Raw genomic sequence first — 23,841 nt, forward strand, 5'->3', positions numbered from 1 at the left:
CAGCAATTTTTGTGTGATCGGATTATAGGACACTGCCTTCCAATGCCGTTTCGTCCCTATGAACCTTGCTGAACCATCCGTAAACCAGACATGGTTCCTGTCCTCTGCGGACAAATCATCAAAAGGTTTACCCCACTTAACAGGAGACTCCTGTACTAAAGGTACGGAACATTCACTCTCAGTCTCAGTTGATGGCGCCCGTGCCACCTGCTCATGCAAAGATGCAACTCCTTTTTGTCACACACGTGCCCTGTCTTGTATATACCATTTCCATTTAATCACACTCGCCTCTTGAGCGTGTCCAATTCGGTGAGTTTTCGGCGAACTCATAACCCACTGCATGATAGGAATTTCAGGTCGCAAAACTATATCATGTCCCAAAGTCAATTGCTCGGTATCCACCAGAGCCCAATAACATGCAAGTAACTGTTTCTCAAAAGGTGTATAACGCTCACCAGCATCAGGTAACTTTTTGGTCCAGAAACCTAACGGTACTCTACTCTTGCCTTGTTTCTGCCACAAACTCCAATTCGCATAAAGGCCTTGTACAGACACATTCAAATCCACATCACCATCACATACAGGCCATAAATCCAGAGCATGCTGAATTGCTTCTTTTGCCAGACTGAACGCATCTTGCTGTGGTTTACCCCATTCAAATGCATTCTTTTTACGAGTGACCTGGTACAAAGGGGCCAATATTTGACTCAAATGAGGAATATGCTGGCGCCAAAAGCCAAATAAACCAATGAAGCTTTGGGCTTCTTTCCTATTTCTCGGAACTGCAAAATCAAGAATTTTCTGTTTAACCTGAGGGATCACTTCTCGGTGCCCCTCATGCCAATTAATGCCCAAAAATTTCACAGCCTGGGACGGACCTTGTAATTTATCCGGGTTGATTTCCCAACCTTTCTCACGCAAGCACTCAATGACTCTATCTAATTGAGTCTGAACTTCCTCTTGTGATTCGCCTTGGATCAAAATATCATCAATATAGTGACATATCTGAATTTGCGGATGAACCGGTACCTCAGCCAGATGCTCTGCCACCAGCCGGTGACATATCGTAGGACTATGCACATAGCCCTGGGGAAGACTTCTAAACGTCATCTGACGTCCGTTCCACGTAAAACTGAATTGTTCCTGACACTCAGGGGCAATCGGAATCGAAAAGAAAGCATTAGTAATATCAATGGACGCATACCATGTACCTGGATGTTTTTGGATTCTTTCAATTAGGGTAATAACATCCGGTACTGCAACAGTCAAAGAGGGTGTGTGTCTATTCAATTCTCGATAATCAACAGTCATGCGCCAAGAATTATCACTCTTACGTACAGGCCAAACAGGATTATTCCAAGCAGAAGTAACTGGGGTTATAACTCCTGCATCCACCAACTCCTGAATAGTGGTACTAATCTCTTCATGACCACCTGGAATACGATACTGCTTCTGACGAACCACTTTTGTCGCCTGGGGAACTTTTATGGGGGGCATTCTTCAACGACCAACCCGTACAGGCCTGGACGATATATAATGTTTAGTTCCAAATTGGTAACATCCATCATCTAAGTGCAAAGTCATTCCTTTCAAAATATCAATTCCAATTATGAATTCTAAGAGTGGCACCACTAATACAGAGTATTCTTTTCTAGGAATTCTACCTATTCTCATTTCAAGTAAGGTTTGAACTGCGGGAGTTTCCTTTCCACCTAATCCGGTAATTGTAAAAGGCTGACCTTTAAACTTCTTTGATTTTCCATGAATAAGAGTGGCCTCCGCTCCTGTATCTACCAATGCTCGGGCCCTTTGGATATTACGATGTCTCCAATAAATATCAATATCTACATAGGGTCTATTATCTCTGTGAGCCCATCTGTGTACTGGAGCTTGACCTCTTTCCTAGTCCTTTTTACTGTGTTCTGTGTACCAGGATAAATCAGGATAAAGACTCTCACGTTTCCTAGGTATCGATACCTCCTGTTCATATCCATCTCCATTACGAAATGGATTACTGTTCTCTGCATTGTACTGCGGGTTTCGATCGGCCAATATGTGTCGATCCTCTCTCCTTCTCAACTCAGGGGATTGATCCCTATCATCTCTACGTCTGCTGTTAACATAATCATCTCTCCCCCTCTCTCTTTCCCCCTCTCTCTCCCTGTCTCTCTCACGACGGGGGGACAAATCACGCATATAACGTCGATCATCACGACGATCAGAGCGCCCACGGCGGTCGTCATCACCGCTACCGTCAGAAAAACCACGATCACACTCAGTCGTCCGAACACGCCGGGCACCCTCCTTTCGATCCAAGCCACGTTTGCGAAACATTTCCCACAAACGAGAAGTAGTCTCACCATCAATGTCCTCCTTCCGCACACCATCGGCCATAAGACCAAAAAACATATCACGTCTAGTAAGTTTATTGTCACCAGGAGTACGAGTGTCAGGCCGGGACTGCCGTTCAGGTTTAAACCACTCACCCAACTCACCGAGTTGGCGTACCGATTCCAGCACCACAGATAACATGTTACCAGTCTGATTAATCAATAAAGTCATCATGACCTGCTTATAAGCAACAGGGGAAGAACGAATAATACGATTCCGCACAGAAGATGTCAAGAAACCATCAAGCAACCTGTCGGCAGTATTTAGAAAAATCGCCGTTTTCATCACCTCCTCTTTGAGACGTTGCGCAGCATCGCGCAAAGTATACCACGGTTTGTCATTCATAGGCCAGTCAGACTCAGTAGGATATTTTTGATTACAACCCTCAGTCGCCAATTGAAGCAAAGAAATTTGACCACCAGCATTAAAGTTACGAAAATGATCCTGTACAGTAGAATCCGAACTCAAGGAACAAAACTTCAAACAATCGCCAGCATCCGACATAATGCCAGCAGCGCCCAGTTCATAAAGGCGCACCATCCATGTGAGTAAGGGCTCACCAGCTCGCTGCCGAAATCGCTGCAAAATATCACTAATTTCTTGTTGAGTAAAATCCTCCAAAGAGTCTAAAGCAATACCATTCGGAGCTCCGGGAGCCTGCTGCACTTTCCGCCGAAAAACTGGATGCGCCGAGACCGCGGGATGAGCATCACAAGGAGCTCGACCAGTACACGTAGAGGAACAATCAGTGTAAGAAGCATCGACTCCGCTCGAAGGACGAGCGCAATCACGGGGTGCACCATCAGAGGCGCAAGAAGCAGACTTACAATCACGGCCGGAGCGAGAGGACTCGCGCTTGGCAGACTCCTCACCCGAGGAAGGAGAATCACTCGAGTTCCAGATATTACCATCCCATTCATCAGGATTCCAATCCAGTCCGGCTTTCGCCACGACCAGACGCACCTTTCGCGTCGAAACCCGACCACGCCGATTCTTGTATTTATAACGAGCAATTCGCACAGCCGCCCTCTCGGCAATAGTTTGGTACGTCTCAAGTTTATCAGCAAGCAACTTATTTTGACACCGCAACAAAGTATGAGCATTCTGAATCTCAACAAAGTTTGCTTCCAAATCCTTATGCAAGTTCTGTAACTTCAACAACCTCTCATGCAGAATTCTGTACGCAGACAGAACAATCCAACCTCTGCGCCCCAAAACGGGAAGCTCATCACCCTTAGATACCGGCGCCTTCTGTAAACAAGTAATCACATTAGCCGGCTCCGCCAGCTCCAAAAAAGAATTCCAATTCTCACTCAAACCAGTAGAATCAGCCCACTCACGGGCTAAGGCTTCATAAGGCGTTGAATCCCAGCCGGGAATATCAACGGGCAACTTAAAAGTAGATTTTGACTTTCTAGAAAACATCTCGGAAAAAAAAGAAAAAGAGAAAAAGAAAAAGAAGAAAGAGAAAAGAAAATAACAAACAATTATATAGAAATAATATACAAACGAAACCACGCACGCACCGAAAGCAAACACGATACAACCACAACGCACACAGGTTTCGTAAACGGTTCGTGACGCCAAATGTTCTGCTTGGGTTTTCGGATCAGATAGAACCCGCTCATCAGAGCCTCACTAACCCAGCCAGAACGTTACCCCCTCCCTAGAACCTATTTACAATCCTGCAACCACATATATCTATCACCTAAGGACAGGGGATTCCTACTATGCATACCAAGACCTCACAATCGGCGGCCTCGCGATCCCCCACGGATCCAGACCTCTCTGCCCATACGACAGTATCACAAGTGGCGGCCTCGCGGTCCCATACGAACCCAGACCTCTCTACCCAGACGGCAGTCTCAGCACAATCGGCGGCCTCGCGATCCCATACGGATCCAGACCTCTCTGCCCATACAACAGTATCACAAGTAGCGGCCTCGCGGTCCCATGCGAACCCAGACCTCTCTACCCAGACGGCAGTCTCAGATCACAAGTGGCGGCCTCGCGATCCCATCCGGATCCAGACCTCTCTGCCCATACGACAGTATCACAAGTGGCGGCCTCGCGGTCCCATACGAACCCAGACCTCTCTACCCAGACGGCAGTCTCAGCACAATCGGCGGCCTCGCGATCCCCTACGAATCCAGACCTCTCTGCCCATACGACAGTATCACAAGTGGCGGCCTCGCGGTCCCATACGAACCCAGACCTCTCTGCCCAGATGGCAGTCTCAGCACAATCGGCGGCCTCGCGATCCCCTACGAATCCAGACCTCTCTGCCCATACGACAGTATCACAAGTGGCAGCCTCGCGATCCTATACGAATCCAGACCTCTCTACCTAGACGGCAGTCTCATACGACAGTTCATCCTATGATCACCATAACATACAAAAAGGGAATCAGTCTCACTATTCATCAGATCACACAAGGATTGCCAGTTCAAGCATAGCCTGTTCTCAGGTTCGAGGGGCTTCTCTTTCCCTTATTCAGTTACCACTTACCTGATCAGGGTTAACATCTGTTCATGTAGCCGCAGCTGACTAGAAGAATAGGCTACCCTCTCATACAAGAACACGCAGCACATGTTGGTTCACTACAAACTGGATACTTTATTACTCATTACATACACAATCACATAACATTACGATATAACACATAACCTGCAAAGAAAAGTGAAAGATTAAGTTGTACACTCTAATAAGAAAGGGTCGACATCACCTTAGTAGTATGTAGCCTGCACTCAGTGGTCATCTAGGTTCCCTTCTCGTCTGTGCCTCGGCTCGCCTGGAATCACCCTTCTCCGAGTCACTGGGACCTCTTCCTTATCGGCTACTCTCTCCTCTCTGGCTATTCTGCTAGGAAAGCATCTGTCTCTCGGTTCTTCTTCGCCTTCAAGATGGCGTCTGTCTTCCCTGGAATAAGTAGTAGCTTTACTGCTAACGGCTAGATGCCGCCTACGGACTGAACATGTAACTGCCTCAGACTTTCACTAATATAGAGGTGCGTTTCCTCATGGAAAATTCCGGCCCGTAACCTGCCGCCCACCAATTTCTTGTACCTCCCCGTACCAAGGACACGTTCCCAGCCGGCCGGCCTGATGTAGTGTCTTCGGCATGAAGAAAAATACAATCCTTCGATAAGGGCCGGCCTGAACCGGTTCTCTCCAAGCGAATAACACCTCATAACTAAAACATTACGTTTGACCTAGAAGCATCCCAAGCTGCCGGAGCAGAAAGAAAGATGGAGTCTCTCCCGTTTGAGGCCTACCAGGCCTGAATTCAGCACAGCTCCGTGAAATACCCTCACTACAGGACAGGTTATCCCTAATACTAACGAATCTATCCCCTAGGCTATGTGTGCAAGCCCTGGTCTATGGGGAAGAGCACAGGATCATGTCGAAGTGCCTAGTAAATAGGCTCCATTCACTACTCTAACCCTTAGACTTGAATGATAAGAGACTGAAGTCACATTACATTATTGTTCCTCACAAGAAGGCCGGGAAAATCGAGCAGAACACTCACTCAAGCTATTCACTGCTTAGACCTTGTTTTTTCACCCACACTTGCCGTCTCCTGGATGTCCTAAGTAGGGCTCACATTGTTATGACTACACCATCGCCAACCACCTTATAGACACTGAGGTGACAGTCCAACAGGTTGGCTGTCTGGCCTTAGGGCAGGGTAGTAGGGCTAGCAGCTGTTGTTTCATTTCCGTGCATTGAACAGAGCTCCTGGTCTACAAAAAAAGAAAATGTATATACGCTCAGCTCATCACAAGGGCCTAATTTGCTGCATCAACCCTTCTGAATTGGTATCTGGTGCCCAAATGGACCAGTTGTCATTGGCATTTGGAACCATTTCCAAGCCTGGAAACTTGAGGACAAAATTATAATCTATGGAAAAGAAACCTCTTTAATAACATGGACATATGTTAGTATAGAAGGATTTGGAATGGAAATCTTGAGATTTTCTAAATTGAATTGGGTTATTACTTCATTTGCTGGAATAATGCTCTGCTGAATCCAACACAACAATTTGGTTAAAAAAATAATGATGTGCTCCCAAAAACCATTCCGTAGAACCATTCAATTCTCTTTCCACGTTTTCTCTTTTTTAATTCACCATAATATTAAACATTCATGTATGAAATATACACGTCAACTTCATTTGGCATGTGATAGACCCTGCATTCATGGTAGCTTTGCAGTGTTTTGCAAACCAGGGGCCATATTTACTAAGGAATTGTGTTGTCCCTGCATGATGCGAGTTGACGCAAGGCATAGTGAGTCTTAAATGGGATTTACAATTCCACACAAGGAGCGATTTGTAATGCCTTGTATGACTTTGTAAAGAAATGTAACACAATGCAGTGGCTTGCGCTGAGTTGCATTATATTTTGTTGTGGTAGGTGTTCTGTGGGTAGAGCATGGGGGTTCCTGTGCATCCACCTATCAAATTTAATCCCAGATTTACTCAACATAAGTCCCCTTGCTGTATTGCGTTTCCTAAAGCGAAGCCCTAGATACCCTACCTAACTAATGCAGTCAAAATGTTGACAAATATACTACCTATTTGGCTTATTTATCACATTCTCTTAGCACCTAAAAGACTATGGACAGCATGAAATGGTTTAGAAAAACTGAATAGCAATGGATAGCAACCATTTCAAGCAGGATTTTCTGCATTTTCTAAAATCTTTCATGACATTTTCTCATCACATTGAAGCTATCTCCATCAACTATTCCCATCAATGTGGGGAAGCTTTCATGTGCCAGTTTGGTGACTTTGCTGAACCTTTTTCAACAACATGGTGAAAGTCAAGCTAGCCTTCTATTCCTTTCAAAAATTATATAGTGTCTGTTGTGGCCACAACTGTTTTAGTAAGTTTTTCCACTGATACAGATTAGAAGTTGTCTTTGTTGTGTGACTGTACCATTGATTACATGACAACACACTTTTAAAGACATTTCAGCTTCTTTCTACTGCATATAACAGTTGCTGCAGATGAACAAGATCTCAAAGAACATATCTCTAAAACTGGATTTGCACCGAAACCTAAAATATTGTAGTTTCGGGCCGACTGTTTTTATTCCCATTGCTTCAAGCTGTAAATATTGCTAATGTAACTATATTTAACAGGCATTTGCAATGCAACAGGTCTCGCATCAGTTAGAGATAGAGCTTTTAGCGTTGCACATAATAATGCCAACACCAACAGCTCTAATTTTCAGTAATGAGAGACCTAACTATGCCACTATGATCCCATTATAAAATGAAAACTAAAAGACCCAAAAATGTAAAGCTTAAGACTAGTACAGAAGGAGTGGATCTGGGAAGCTTAAAAGTTCTGGAATAGAAGGGAGTGTATGGGGGTGGGGGGTCTGTCTGGTTAATCAGCAAACATAGAAGAGAAAGGGCTTGTCCGAGATCTGAGCACAGAAAAGCGAATGAGGGTAATGCGCACTTCATTTAACAACAAATCCAGCTCTGTTTTTCAACTTTGCACAACTGGAATTCGGTAAAATTACTCACCGTTTGAACACACTCATATCCCTCGCACAAGAACACGTCGCCTCTCTGAAACGTCATTGTAAGTTCCCTCTTTCTCCCAATTCCGTCTTTGTTTCAGTTTCTGTTCTTCGAACTGAAAAAATGAAGCGCACGCTTACAGCCTGTAAAACAGAGAGGAGACGCCATGCGCTTGCATATCGCCTGTCCGTGCGCGCACATGGTTTGTCTCCCTTCGCTAGCAAAACCGACAACAATAGTCTCGCCAGGTCGTATGCAGCGCATGCGCTCTGTTCGCTAGACGAGACCTAAAAAACAACTGCACATGGGTAGCCTAATAATGTACCACTTATATCTGCCCATAGTTACGCCTCTTAGTGACTTCCTGGAATATGGAATGAAATATTTGCTGCATCCTAAACACCACATTGTCTTATGCAGGGCTCATCATGTTAGATTTTAATTTGTTGCTTAACCAGGGTGTGAGCCCTGGTCAAGCAGCAACCAGAGTCCTTGTCAGGGTGAAGCACAAGCCAACCCTAAATTAACCTGTGGCCAACCCTCTGATAGCTTGGCACAGAGCAGTCAGGCTTAATTTAAATCAATGTGTAAAGTATTTGTGCAACACTTCAAACAGCAATAAAGTGAAAAACACCACGCAAAAATATCACACACCAAATTAGAAAAAAAAAGATTACTTTAATAAACACAGCAAGACCAAAACAACATAAATCCAGTCAGAAGACCTGGAGATATGCAATTTCAAAGATGTTACTGAAAATAGCTACAAGAAGCTCAAAGTGCCAACCATAGATATTTGGTCATGCTGGACCAGGGCAAAGTCACAAGTTCAGTCTGAGCGCGATAGAGCGTAGGCCAGCTAAACTGACACAATGACGCTGGTTGAACAAAGTGCCTTAAATGCTTTTCTGTGGAGCGTTGTGAGGATCCGCATCAAAAATGTGTTGTGCAGCCGAAGCAATATGTGGGTTTCAAAGTGCAGCAAGGCTGCGATGCGAGGTCCTGCATTGTCATCGTGAAGGAAGTGACACGAATATGGCCATCCGGGTCACCTGCGACCACCTCTCTGCCTTCCAAGAAATGAAGAGTCAATCAGACAGTAGAGAATACAAACCAAAGCATTTATTAAGATGGTGCTGCAGTGGAGCCCAGTCTGACCAGTCTCCTGAGATGACTGCAGAGGGACTCCCTTTCCCCAGCATAAAGGTAACAGTTATACACTTCTACAACTGGGCAGTGACACACCCACTCTGCAACTTTCCACTGGGAAACAGCTTAAACAAAGGGGCACACAAAGATGAGCTAAGAGTCTGAGACCGGGCACACACTATCTCTCTGGCAAGGTCATTCAGTCTGTGCTTGCAGCTGGAACAGTGGGAGCGAACCTCTACCTAAAGAGAAAGGAATGCGTTAACAAGTGACTTTCTCATACTTCAGTGAGGCCTAACCTTGGTGATGCAAATGCATCCCAGCAGCATTCTGCTGAGGCAAGCAACATGAGACAGAAGCTTAGTTTCAATCATAGAGCAAAATGGCGGCCATTAAATAAAATGGCATCATGAGTGCTAACTTAACACAGCATAAAATATGAGCAATAGGGGAATAACGTTTTCAATTCTAGCAGTCGAGAATCCCATTTACAAGGGCTTGCAAATCAAAGTGTTATGCAGAGGATGCATTGCGCAGTTGGGGCGATGCATCGATTCCGACGAGCTGTGAGTCTGCAATATTGATGCGAGGGCCTGCACCAAGAATGCATCGCAGAAAGGTCATTCCGTAGAGGCTACAGAGTAGATGTGGGTCTTTCCAATGGGTCCAATCCATGCATAAGTGGAGATGTGTCAGTTCTGCTCGGGGTTGTGCCACATAGCAGATGGCATGCATCAGTTCTACTGGATCCACAGACTCCGACAGAGCATCTTCGGCCCACATCCAAGGATCCAGTACTGGAAATGGCAACACTTGACAGGGTAGACTTACAGTCCAGCTTCTGGATTGAAGAATGTTGGAGACCTCTGTCCCTAGGCTCAAGTCAGGAGGCCAGCCATCTAGCCCTAGGAGTCACTTTGGGGTCCTGGTTTCAAGAGATGCTGGTACAGTCCTTCTCACCCAGACAAGAGGGCAGCAGGTCAGCACAGCAGGGCCGCAATTCCTTCAAATTCCTATCAGCAGCACAGCCGTCCTTCTTCCTGGCAGGGTCTCCACGGGTCCAGAAACGTACTGAAGAGATGGTGTCTGATATCCAGTATTTACACCTAGTGGTGGGTTTGAAGTGGGGAGAAGCTTCTAGAGGCAGTCCTTTGAAGTGCACAGCTGCCATGCCCCCCTTGCACCAGACTAACTACGGAGGTATGCAACCCTTTTTTGTGGAGGCAGGACACAGCCTATTCAAGTGAGTGGGCTTGTACCCAGCTCTCTCCTCCCATCCTGCCAGTGATGGCCTATCCAGGCACAAACTATTGTGTTTGGCATTCTAGGAGGAATACACAAACCCAACTGTTAACTACAACCAGTCATGTTGCCCATAGACAGGCTGCAGGCACCAAATGAGGTGGGAAAATGCCAACTTTCTAGAAATGCCATTTTCAAAATTGTAATTTAAAAACCAATTTTGCCATAGGTTAGCAATTCCAAAGACACCAAACATAAACTGTTTACCTGCTCCCATTTGAAATTACAGCTTTTAAATGTAATAAGGTCACTACATTATCCCTTTGGATTGGTAGGCCTTGCAGTAATGAAAAAAACATATTTATTCACTACCAGGAAATATAAAACTAAACACTACATGTCTCTTGTTTAAGTACACTGCACTCTGCCCTCCTGGCTGTCCAGGGCCTATCCTAGGGGAGACTTACATGTATTAAAAAATAATGTTTGGGCCTGGCAAAAGTTCTATTTTGCTAGGGTAAAATGGCAGTTTAAAACTGCACACATAGGCTGCAGTGGCAGGCCTGAGACTTGTTTAAGATGCTACTTAAGTAGATGGCACAATCAGTGCTGCAGGCCAACTAGTAGCATTTAATTTGCTGGCCCTGGGCACAGGTAATGCCACTTTACTAGGGACTTACAAGTAAATTAAATTTGTCAATCGGGTATAAGCCAATTTTACCATTTTCTAAGGAGAGAGCACAGGCACTTTGGCACTGGTTAGCAGCCCTGAAGGCCAACAAAATGGGTTCAGAAAACAGAAGGGTGAACACAAAAACTCTGGGGATGACCTTGCAGACAGGGCCTAGTCCAACATGATCCTTCTGCAATTAAATGTTCTATGTCAAGTCCTCTTATTTCTCTGAGTATTTAAGGTTCCTTTCATTGTGGCCAAAGGAGGGAGATGCTGTTGAATATGTATCATGTGTAATGATTCTAGAGAGTGAAGAGGGATATTTTTCCCAGTCAGTGTCAAAGCTCCTACATAGCAAGACACATCTATGGGCAAGTCAAGAACATACATCAAGGTTACCATACACTATATGTATAAGGTAAAGTAGAACAGGGATGTCCACCAGAGACCCAGGCGGGACTGATCTATGATATATTTTCATGATAAACTGTCAAGAATTCCTGTCATGCGAGGGGAGGAAAACAGTAACCAGCGAAAACGGACTACATCTCCCAGGATGCTTAGCGGTTGAGAGGTTATGTAAACAGGAGAGCTGTTACATAACTCAAGGAAAACACGCCCTTATGTAAAACAGGAGAGCTGTTACATAACTCAAGGAAAACAACGCCCTATAAAGGGAGGAACCGGGAGGTACAACGCTGTCGGATATTGTGTTTACAACCGACGTACCTGCTTAGTGAAGAGCAGTGTTCCGGAGTGGTGCTCCAGTAAGGCAAGAACGGAGGTAGGTCGAGTCGTTACTCCCTGGGCCGTGTCTTGCCCCATCGTCACCTGTGAAGGACCCGGAAGCTCTACCGGATAACCATTGAGCTTCGCTTTTTGACTCGGCTGAGTCAAAGCGCAGTGGCGCTTTTGCTGGTTGGAGTCGTAACTCCCAGCCCGACCAGAGATACAGGGACTGCCAGCTGTAACGCACACCAGGAGGTGTTTGCCGCGTTACAGACTCGGAAGTCCACAGGATCGATCGAGCGGCTGCTCTCGGTTCAGTCTTCTTTGCTTGTGATTGGGGTATCGGTGACGCATCACCAGGAGGTGACTCCGCGTCCCGGTGCAGTCTGAGGAAGAGGTTGAGCGGCTGCTCCCTTCAGGTAGAGACCCCGGCTGGGTGTTTCCCTGACTCCTCGATTCTCCCCAACACTCTTCGTGCCCCTCACAGCCTACCGATTGGCATTGTCGGCCATTTCATTTCTGCCCTCTGTTGGCATACGCCGGGATCGGCGTATATGCAGAGGACGGTTAGGACCATCCGTGCTGTGGGCTGGTAACGTACTTAGCCTGGAGGATTCCAGTGACTATAACCTTTGTTTATTCCTTGTATTATTTTTGCCTTCATTAATATAACTAAACCTTCACAAGTGGTTGCGTTCTCATTATCGTGTCTGTTAAACGATCCTGAGACGTTCAGGGCGTTACAAAATATCCGACCTTAATAACACTAACTGTCTCCTGGTCGATAACAGACATGGCAACACTTGATGATGTGCTGGCTGCTTTAGCGACCGTGCAAATTGAATTGGCTGCCTCCAGGCAAGAAACAGCCGATGTAAAAGCCAGACTGGATGCTATCCAATTGGACCCGCTCACGCCCAGCACCTCCCTCACGAACCAGACCCCTGCGGTAGTAGTGGAAATGCCGGTAGCCGTCCCCTTGGCAACACCGGAGAGGTACAGTGGGGATCCTAACACAGTGCAGGTATTCCTCACACAAGTGGCGCTACATCTATCGTGCAAACCAAGGGCGTTCCCCACGAGTCAGGCTCGTGTGGCTTTCCTTATATCCTATTTGGCTGGAAACGCGGCACAATGGGCCGTACCTCTGGTGAGCAGGGACGACCCCATCTTATGTGATTGGGGTGCCTTTCGCGAGGAATTCCTGAAGGTCTTCGACAGAAGGGCGGACTCGTACATGGCGGACCGTGAAATGCTTGAGTTGAGACAGGGATCCAACGACCTGGTGCAGTATCTCAACGCGTTCCGAAGGCTGGTTGCGGAAACCAAGTGGCCTGTTGCTAAACAGACGGCGCTCTTCCATCACGGGCTGTGCGATGTGCTCAAGGACGCCGTGGCTCATATTGACCCACAACCCAAGACATGTGAGGGCCTTATCAACCTGGTATTACGGCTGGAACATAGGCTAAGTGAAAGAAAGGGGGATCATGGGAGAAAAGGAAAATCCCTTCCATCCTATGTGACAGTGGGAAGTCCTGAAACTTCCACCGCATCCAAGGGAGAACCCATGGACATCGGCGCAATACGAGCGAGCCTCACAGCCACGGAGAAAGAGTCACGCCGTAAACAAGGATTGTGCCTATATTGTGGCAAAAAAGGCCACTACGTACGTGAATGCCCTGCCAAACCGAAGACGTCACGTTATCGGGCCAACCGGTCGGTAACAGCCGTGGTGGACATACCGGTGGAAAACTAGAGGACTCCCAGACCAAAGAAGGGGCATCTCGGAGTCACTCATCCATCCCTTCACTTTCCAACTCGGTCACTAAGGGACAACGACACCTGTTTCTCACGGTGCACGTGGGAGTGCATGACCAGTGGATACCCGTTGTGGCCATGGTGGATTCAGGGGCCACTGGCATGTTTATGGACCACAACGAGGCATGCAGGCTAGGGCTAGTGCTTCTTCCCAAAGCTGTACCCGAAGACGTCTATGCTGTAGACGGAAGGCGATTGGTGACGGGGCCATCGGGCAGCACACGGGGGTCCTTCCGATGAGATGTGGGAGGAACCATTTGGAACAAATCGATTTTAACATCATCCGAGCGCCCCAATATGGCGTCATATTGGGATTGCCGTGGCTACAGAAACACAACCCCTCTGTGGATTGGCCAACACATCGCATCGAACTGACGTCACCGTATTGCATCCTGCATTGTGGAATAGGAACGGAATCCCTTGACGCAGATGAGAGCGGGAGTCAGACGGTGGCTACAGCGGCAGAAAAAGATGTGGCTCTCCCCCAGGCTTATCACAGTTTTGAGGATGTATTTGATGAGGTGAAGGCGGAAGTGCTACCACCACATAGACAGTTTGACTGCCAGATCGACCTGGTGCCAGGGGCCAGCGTTCCCAGCGGCAGGCTGTATGCCCTGACGGAGCCTGAAAACGTGCATCTCCGGGGGTACCTGGATAAACTCCTCAAGCTAGGATTCATCCGCCCGTCCAAGTCTCCGGCTGCCTCGCCACTCTTCTTCATCCCGAAGGCTAATGGGGAGCAGAGAGCCTGTGTGGACTTTAGGGCATTGAATGCGATAACCGTAAAGAATCGGTACCCCTTGCCTCTCATCAGTGTACTCCTGGAACAGGTCAAGAAAGCTCGTATCTACACCAAGTTGGATTTGAAAGGGGCATACCATCTGGTGCGCATGAGGGACGGAGACGAGTGGAAGACCGCCTTTAAGACCAGGTTCGGCCTTTTTGAGTACCTCGTCATGCCGTTCGGTCTGTGCAACGCCCCGGCAGCCTTTCAGTACTTTTTGAATGAGGTATTCAGAGAGGAGTTGGATATCTACATGGTCGTATATATCGACGACATCCTCATCTATTCGTCCAGTGTGGAGGAGCACGTACACCACGTCAAAGCTGTGCTCCAAAAGCTGAGGGAAAACATGCTGTTTTGTAAACTCAGCAAGTGTGACTTCCACGTCACATCCGTGGAATTCCTCGGAGTGATGCTGAGTCCAGAGGGACAGGAGATGGCAGAACGAAAGATCAAGGCGGTGAAAGAATGGCCGGTGCCCCAAAGCGTGAAGGACGTCCAAAGTTTCATTGGCTTCGCCAACTTTTACAGGCGGTTTATAGATGGATTTTCAGGATTGGTGGCCCCAATCACACAGCTACTGAGGAAGTCCAAGGAGTTTGTCTGGTCCCCTGAAGCGAACAAAGCCTTTGAGGCCCTGAAAAGCGCCTTTGGTAAGGCACCGGTGTTGGCTCACCCCGATCCGGATCTCCCCTACGTGGTGGAAGCGGACGCATCGGATGTGGCGCTGGGGGCTATCTTGTCCCAACGCAACCACGACACAGGGGTGCTTCATCCCGTTGCGTACATGTCCCGCAAACTCAACGACGCCGAACGCAACTACCATATTGCGGAGAAGGAGCTTCTCGCAATCAAGGACGCCTTCACCGAATGGAGGCATTGGTTGATGGGGGCAAGACATGTGGTATCGGTGTACACGGACCATCGGAACCTACAGTTCATGACGGCCACAAGACACCTTTCTCCCAGACAGCTGCGGTGGATGATCTTCTTTGCGGGGTTCAACTTCCACATCACATATCGGCCGGGGACGGAAAACCGGAAGGCGGAGGCCCTGTCCCGTCAATCTGCAGTTAAGGAACCATTGCCTGCGACCGAGCATTCCATCATTTCCCTGAGGATGGTATTGGGGGTTATCCAACCGGATACTTTCCTGAGGGGAATAAAGAGAGGGATCAGGTCATTCGCATGGCAGAGGTGGCTCCTCAGTCACAGAGATTGGAAGCTGAAGGACGGGATACCCCTGAAGGGCAGGTGCCTATTGATACCCACGCCTAGGCTAAGGAAACAAGCATTCATCTGGTGCCATGACTCTCCATGCGCAGGTCATTTGGGCTTTGAAAAAACGGTGGCTAGCATGGGACGGCATTTCTGGTGGCCAACCATGAGAGTGGATGTCAGGAGGTGGGGACAGGAGTGTCCTACGTGTGCTACCATGAAGGCCGACCATGGCCGAACCCAAGGGCTCTTACATCCACTTCCGACCCCGGATAGACCATGGGATAGCATATCACTGGACTTCGTGGTGGGCCTACCGGTAGACCAGGGGATGACGGCAATACTGGTGGTGGTGGATTACTTGACGAAAATGGGGCACTTCATCCCCTGCAAGAGAGTCCCTACGGCCGGGGAATTGGCGTCACTACTCCTAAAGAATGTGGTACGACTGCATGGATTACCTGGGGTGATCGTGTCGGACCGGGGGTCGCAGTTTACTGCGCAATTCTGGAAGACTTGGTGCACTGCGCTGCATGTTAAGACCGCCCTGTCCACCAGATACCACCCTCAAACAGACGGCCAAACCGAGCGCCTGAACCAAACGCTCAAACAGTATCTGCGATGTTTTGTGGACCAGGGCAGGGAAGAATGGGTCGACTTGCTATGGGTTGCAGAGATCGCCTATAACAACGCCACTCACAGCTCCACACAGTCATCTCCGTTCTATAGCAACTATGGCCAACATCCCAGGTTCTTGCCATTTCTACATCCGTTCAGAGAGGACAGGATTCCCGCCACAGCGGACAGGGTGGCACACATAAAAGACACGTTGATGCGCTCAAGGGCTGTCCTAATAGAGACCAAGAGAAGATACAAGGCTGCGGCAGACAGGAAGAGAAGGCCCGGGCCACTGTACCGCACTGGAGACTACGTCTGGATATCCACAAGAAACATGAGGTTTCGAAAGAACAGTTTGTTCCATCCCAAGTACATGGGCCCCTATCGAATTACCAAGTGTATGGGTCCCGTGAACGTGAAGGTGTGCTTGCCCCAGTCATTGCGGATACACCCTGTCTTTCATGTATCATTGCTCAAACCAGCACCCTCCAAGCCGTCTGGGACACCTAGGCCGGTATGCGTGGAGTCGGAGGTGGAGTATGAAGTGTCGGGCATACGGGCGTCCCAATGGCGCAGGGGGAAGCTGTGGTACCTGGTTGCGTGGAAAGGCTATGGCCCGGAGGAGCAGTCATGGGAACCGGCTGAAGGGGTTCATGTTCCGCGCTTGGTCTCCTTGTTCCATCGGTGTTTTCCTGCCAGCGCTGGACCCGTGGGGAGCCGCTGAGAGGGAGGATGTACTGTCAAGAATTCCTGTCATGCGAGGGGAGGAAAACGGTAACCAGCGAAAACGGACTACATCTCCCAGGATGCTTAGCGGTTGAGAGGTTATGTAAACAGGAGAGCTGTTACATAACTCAAGGAAAACACGCCCTTATGTAAAACAGGAGAGCTGTTACATAACTCAAGGAAAACAACGCCCTATAAAGGGAGGAACCGGGAGGTACAACGCTGTCGGATATTGTGTTTACAACCGACGTACCTGCTTAGTGAAGAGCAGTGTTCCGGAGTGGTGCTCCAGTAAGGCAAGAACGGAGGTAGGTCGAGTCGTTACTCCCTGGGCCGTGTCTTGCCCCATCGTCACCTGTGAAGGACCCGGAAGCTCTACCGGATAACCATTGAGCTTCGCTTTTTGACTCGGCTGAGTCAAAGCGCAGTGGCGCTTTTGCTGGTTGGAGTCGTAACTCCCAGCCCGACCAGAGATACAGGGACTGCCAGCTGTAACGCACACCAGGAGGTGTTTGCCGCGTTACAGACTCGGAAGTCCACAGGATCGATCGAGCGGCTGCTCTCGGTTCAGTCTTCTTTGCTTGTGATTGGGGTATCGGTGACGCATCACCAGGAGGTGACTCCGCGTCCCGGTGCAGTCTGAGGAAGAGGTTGAGCGGCTGCTCCCTTCAGGTAGAGACCCCGGCTGGGTGTTTCCCTGACTCCTCGATTCTCCCCAACACTCTTCGTGCCCCTCACAGCCTACCGATTGACATTGTCGGCCATTTCATTTCTGCCCTCTGTTGGCATACGCCGGGATCGGCGTATATGCAGAGGACGGTTAGGACCATCCGTGCTGTGGGCTGGTAACGTACTTAGCCTGGAGGATTCCAGTGACTATAACCTTTGTTTATTCCTTGTATTATTTTTGCCTTCATTAATATAACTAAACCTTCACAAGTGGTTGCGTTCTCATTATCGTGTCTGTTAAACGATCCTGAGACGTTCAGGGCGTTACATAAACATCCCCACAGAGTAATTAGCTTTAGCATCCTCACATAGTAAAAAATTTAACAGCTCATCAGCGAGCATCAAAGTTCCCCAAATCTTCTCACACACTAGTGAGTATTAATGATACCACATATTGAAGAACATTACTGGCCCCACAAATGTGACATTGCTGGCTGCCTTTTAAAGCCATGTTTTAAGGCGTTTGAGTGGCTTGCAGTGCTTCAGGTGTGCACCAGTTGCTCAGTGAGCAGACTGTCCAATTGAACATTTGAGCTCAAGTGCACTGTGTCAGACTGCTCAAAGCAGGCTCAGGTAAAACAACTGGCCTGGCTATCATAAGCATTGTTATTAAAAACAGTGCTGCAGGGGTTTTGGCCAAGCCAAGCATTAAGATAGCCGCCTAATCTGTCTGCTCCGCCGACCAAGCATTAAATCCGTCGATCATCCGTTTAATTTTTCCTAAACTGGGGCTTATCTTTCCAAAACGGTAACCGGAAGGGTTGCGAAGTCGATTGATACCTCCTGTGGCCGGAAAAGAGGTGAGGGACGTCCGCGGCGAAATCTACGCCATCGGAGTGGAGGAGCGGCCGCGCGGTCTGCCGGCTGTGTGTGCTCTGGGCTGCACCTGACCGGCGAAGGAAATTGCCTCTTGCACCTGGACTGTTGCACAACTACATGCAGCATCCAGCTGAGTCTAGCGGGGGACCCTAGACGGCCGTTGTTATCATCTGCAGACCGTGACTTACTGGGGGCGTGCCACCGATGCCCCGGCGTGAGGACAATCTGGGAGCCGTATAAGTGTTGGAGCGGCCGGTGGCTACAGAATCTGGCACCAGCGCCTGCATCAGCCTCCGTTACTGCCCACTGCACCGGTGGGGAGATCGCGATGCAGTGGCAGCCCTGCACTGGCCGGGTGCATTATACGCGACCGGGCTGATCACTGTGCTGATAGAGAGACGTCCCGTGGCTCCATGTATCAGGGCAGCACGGGGCCGATCTCGCAGCGATGCTGTGCTGCCAAAACAGCCACGCAATAACGCGCCCGCAATGAGTGATTACAACGAAGGTTGGCTAAGGTTTGTAATATTGATCAGCACCTGTGAATTAAGGTATACGGGCTTGCTTTCCCTGATGCTGCAATGCACCGTGTGGCTGCTTAGCAATATCACATTGAGGCCCTGTTTTACTGGCCTCAGGGTCGTTGCGAAGAGGAGCATTGACCTCTGCTGAATTGCTTGCAGTGCAGATCCTCTCTCCTCAAACGTGGACTCTGGGGCGCTGCTGAGGCGCATTCTCTGAGCGGCCATGGCGCGCACTTGACATTACCCAGGCACTGGAGGATTCCACAAATTGGTAACCTGCGACACGTGCTCCTGCTGTTCAACGGGCTACATCTCGCCACGGGGTGGCCGTTGGTGATCTAACTGCCTCTGCCACATATGGTAACCGGTCCCAACCGTAAGTAAGCTCCATCAGAGGGATCTGCCACTATTATGGCGGGGGTTGCAGTTCGAGGGCAGCGCTCCAGGCCAAGCTGACAAAATACGCTTGGGAAGGGGCCCTGGCGCGAGCCCCAAAGGAGGACTAGCTACATCCGACAAGTCTGAGTCTGGGGGGAAACAAAAGGAACCAACATTGCAGGACATTCTGGAAGCCAACACTACCGTCCGCACATCCTTGGAATCTGGCATTGACACGGTGTCCACTGAGGTGACCCTCAACAGAGAAGATATGCGATCAATGAACTCGCACCTAAAAGATGTCGAAATTAAGGCAACCTCCCTGGTTGAAGACACCTCAGCATTGTAGAGGTAGGTGGATGACCTGCAAATGTACGCTGTGAAGCTCGAAGCACAGTTGGATGACTATGAAGGGCTCTCCAGATGCAATAACATCCGTATAATTGGGGTTCCGGAACGAGCAGAGGGGCCTTCGGCGGACCTTTTCGTGGAAGTGCTGATCACTACTCACCTCAAGCCACGGAGACTCTCCAACTTCTTCTCGGTGGAGCGGGCGCACCGGGTGCCAGGTGGTCGACCGAGGCCTGGGGCCCCCCCACGACCGCTCCTTGCCAGGATCTTCAACTTCCGCGACAGAGATGTCATCCTGCAATGTGCCCGCTCCACCCCGCCAGTGGAATTCCAAAACAGTCGGATCACTTTCTTCCCAGACTTCACCCTCAAGGTACAGAGACAACGACGAAGCTTCTTGTAAGTAAAAAAGGTGCTCCGCGATAAGGACTTGGAATATGCTATAATGTTGCCGGCCAAGTTGAGAGTGGAATCGGAGGGTAAATCCTGGTTTTTCACCACCCCGGAGGAGACCTGGGACTGGCTCGAGGGCTGGCGAACAGCGGGCCGCCGTAACAATCATGGCTGTGGTGTGAGGATGGACGGAGACGTCCAAGCTTCTGGTGGTGGCTCACCACTGCAAGACTTGAGTGAAGCGGCGGATGGTGCCGAATGACTGGTCTGTATGTTTTTCCCTGGGGGAGATGGAATGGTCCGGATTGCAGGAGGTTTGTGGGGATTGACTTTCCTCTACCATAAGTGTCAGACTTTGTTACTTTGAGTTATTCTGTCATATATGTCTTGGCCAGATTGATCTCCCCAAATTTTGCTGTTCCACGCATGGACAGTTGGGCATCGTGAAGTGTATCCTGGGCCCTAGCTACTGCTCTAGTATAAACATGTTAGACTTCTACTGCTATTGTTGATATAGCGACCGTTTATCAAAAATGTGTGCTTGGTTAGGCTGCACGGGTGCTGAATAACTGATTTGTATGTTTTCCCTTGGGGAAGTGAACTGTGTTCAGGTGGACGGAGGGCTGTGGGGAGGCAGCTGCCCCCGAAAATTGTGATGGACTTTTGTTGCTTGGGGTTTGAATGTCGGAAATGACTTTGCCAAATCTATCTCCTTAACCTTCGCCTGTTCTCCTGCTCACTCCGTGGGCGGTGTGGAGACTATATTGGGCCCTTGCCAAGGATCTTAGCGTAAACATGATAGACGTCAAAGTGCATATTGGTAAGACAAAAATTACTCAGCTCCACGAACCCGTAAGTTCTTGAAAGGTGGGCGATAGGCACTCTGCTAGTTTGGGGGGTGGGAGGTTTTGTTACCGCTGAGCAGTCAGGCAGGGTGGGGGGTTTGGGGGATTCATGTTGGGGTTGTGGGGTGAGTGGGAGGTGATTGGAGTTAGGGGTTGATTTTTGTTCAGACATGTCACCTTCGATTGGTCTAGTGAGCAGGTCGCGACTGATGAGGCTTTTGTGGGGTTCTCATTGGCAACAGTACTCAAGACTGCAATGACATCCTTCCCTTTCTTCCCCTTGATGTGCTCCTCAGTGGGGTACCTCGCATCTATGACGTCGAGTGATGGGTACCATGCATAGACAGAAACTCAAACTGTTATCCTGGAATGTGAATGGGCTGGGCGATAAAATCAAAACAGGGGTGGTTCTCCAATTGCTGAAGCGGCACTCACCTGATGTCGTTCTTTTGCAGGAGACCCACCTGTTGGGTAATGGTTGTAAGGCCCTGTCTCTGTGGGGATTCCAGATGGCTGCTCATTCTGCCTTTGGCTCTGGTTCCCGGGGGGTGGGTATTTTAGTTCGCAAGTTCTTCCCCTTAACTGTTAATATGGTCCACACGGACCCCCTGGGCAGATTCGTGGTGGTGTTTGGGGTGTGAGAGGGGGCTGCCCTCAACATGGTATTGGTGTATATTCCGCCAGGTCTACACACACAGGCATTTATTGACCTTGGTGATCTTCTCCTGAATCTACAGGACGGGAGATTGTTGATTGGGGGAGATTTTAACTTCATCGTTTCTGATTACCTGGATCTCTGGCCCCGAAAAGACCTGCCGACAGCACGCAAATGCATACATAGTTTTCTGGAGGCTATGGGCCTGGTGGATGTCTGATGGTACCTACATCCCAGCGAGCTTCAGTACACGCATCTCTCAGGGCCCCATCGTAGCATGTCACGAATTAACTATGTACTCACACTCACGAACCAGATCCTCAATATCAAAGAGATTCAGCATCTGGCTAGGGGAATTGCGGATCCCTCACCTGTGCTGTGCAGGGTGGAAGTGGGGGAACCCACAGTTGGCACCACTTAACCCCTGGAATCTCACTATTCCCTCAGTTAAGGATAAAGTATTGAGCGAATCTGACCTCTATTATCAGTTGAATCAGGGTTCAGTCAGTTCATCTGTTTCCCTTTGGGAAGCCTATTAAACTGTCATTCGGGGGGGTAGTGTTGAGACAGATTGCTGGACAATGTAAGGAAAAAGCTGCGGACATGGTGCGCTTAGAGGGAGAGGTCCTGGTCTTAGATCGCACAGTTTGTATGCAGGACTCGGAGGAATCGCGTCACAGGCTCCGAACTAAGATGAAAGAATTCTCTGACTTGGCCACTGACGCGGCTAAGGCACACTACAGGGCGACTCTCAGCAGGATCTATGATGTATGTATTAAGGCAGGCAAACTGCTGGCATGGCTGGACTGCAGAGAGGGGGCGAGGAGAGTAGTGGTTGAAGTCGACACCGACCAGCATTCCCATGTTACTGCATGGCAAGACATTGCGGACGCGTTTGGACAACACTACCTCTCCCTATACACTTCCAGCACAATCTATTCGGAGGAGGAGGCTTTATCTCTACTCCGCGATATAGACGTGCTGGCCCTTACCTCAGAGGACAGCTCCGATCTGGAGCGAGACCTAACTGTGACCGAAGTAGAGAAGGCCATCCATGACTTGCGTGGGGGGAAAGCATTGGGTCCCAATGGGATACCTATAGAATTGTTTAAGTTGACGGCGATTATGAATGCCCCTTATCTTACAGATATGTACCGGGAGAGTAAAGAGATTGGAATCCTTCCTGAAGACCATAGACTGGCTACCGTCATTGTCATCCACAAATCGGTCAAGCCCGCAGATCAGTGTTCTTTGTATAGGCCTATTTCGTTGCTCAATTGCGAGGCAAAAATCCGCGGGAAGGTCCTCGCCACTAGTCTGTTGCAGGTTCTTCCCACCCTGATCCACAGGGACCAGTCTGGGTTTATGCTGGCAAGAAACACATCTCTAAATCTCCGCCGATTACACGGAGTACTCTGCAGGGCAGACACTATTACAGAGGATGCCATGGTGGGGTCCCTAGATGCTGCATCGGCCTTCGAAACCATTGAATGGCCCTACATGTTTGCGGTGCTCCACAAATTAGGCTTTGGCTCAGAATTTATTAAATGGGTGCGCCTTTTATATTGCCAACCGTTGACGCAGGTGGTCGTCAATAATCGGAAATCCCCTGTTTTTCCCTTGGGTAGGGGCACCAGGCAGGGCTGTCCCCTATCACTGCTCCTCTTCACCTTGGCCTTGGAGCCCTTGGCGGCGTGGATCCCCTGGGACCCTGCTATCAGGGGCCTGAGATGGACCCATGGCTGGGAGGACCGTGTATCTTTGTATGCGGATGACATCCTGCTTTATCTTGCCTCCCCGGCGAAGTCGCTCACCGTGGTGATGGACATATTTCACATCTTCGGTAGATTCGCAGGTTACAGGATCAACTGGCCCAAATCTGTGCTCTACGTCCTTAGTGGGCAGAAGCCCCGACTTCCCCAGGATTGTCAATTGACAGAGACCGTGGAAGGGTTTAAATATCTGGGAATCTGGGTATCCAAAGACTTGTCTTGATTCTATGAGACTAACCTCTGGCCTCCGTTAGCATGCCTTAAATCTGATGTCCAGCACTGGAAGTCGCTTCCCCTAACCCTCCTGGGGCGTGCAGCATTATTTAAGATGATGTCCTTCCCCCGACTTCTATATGCACTGCAGGACATGCCAATTCTGGTAGCAGTGTCGTACTTCAAGGAACTAGAGTCTTTGATGCCGGAATTGTTATTGGAGGGTAAGCCCCCCCCCCGGCATTGCCACACAAAAACTCACGTTGGGTTGGTTTGATG

The sequence above is a fragment of the Triturus cristatus genome, chromosome 11, assembly GCF_964204655.1.
Source record: "Triturus cristatus chromosome 11, aTriCri1.1, whole genome shotgun sequence".
In the NCBI taxonomy this organism is placed as follows: Eukaryota; Metazoa; Chordata; class Amphibia; order Caudata; family Salamandridae; genus Triturus; species Triturus cristatus.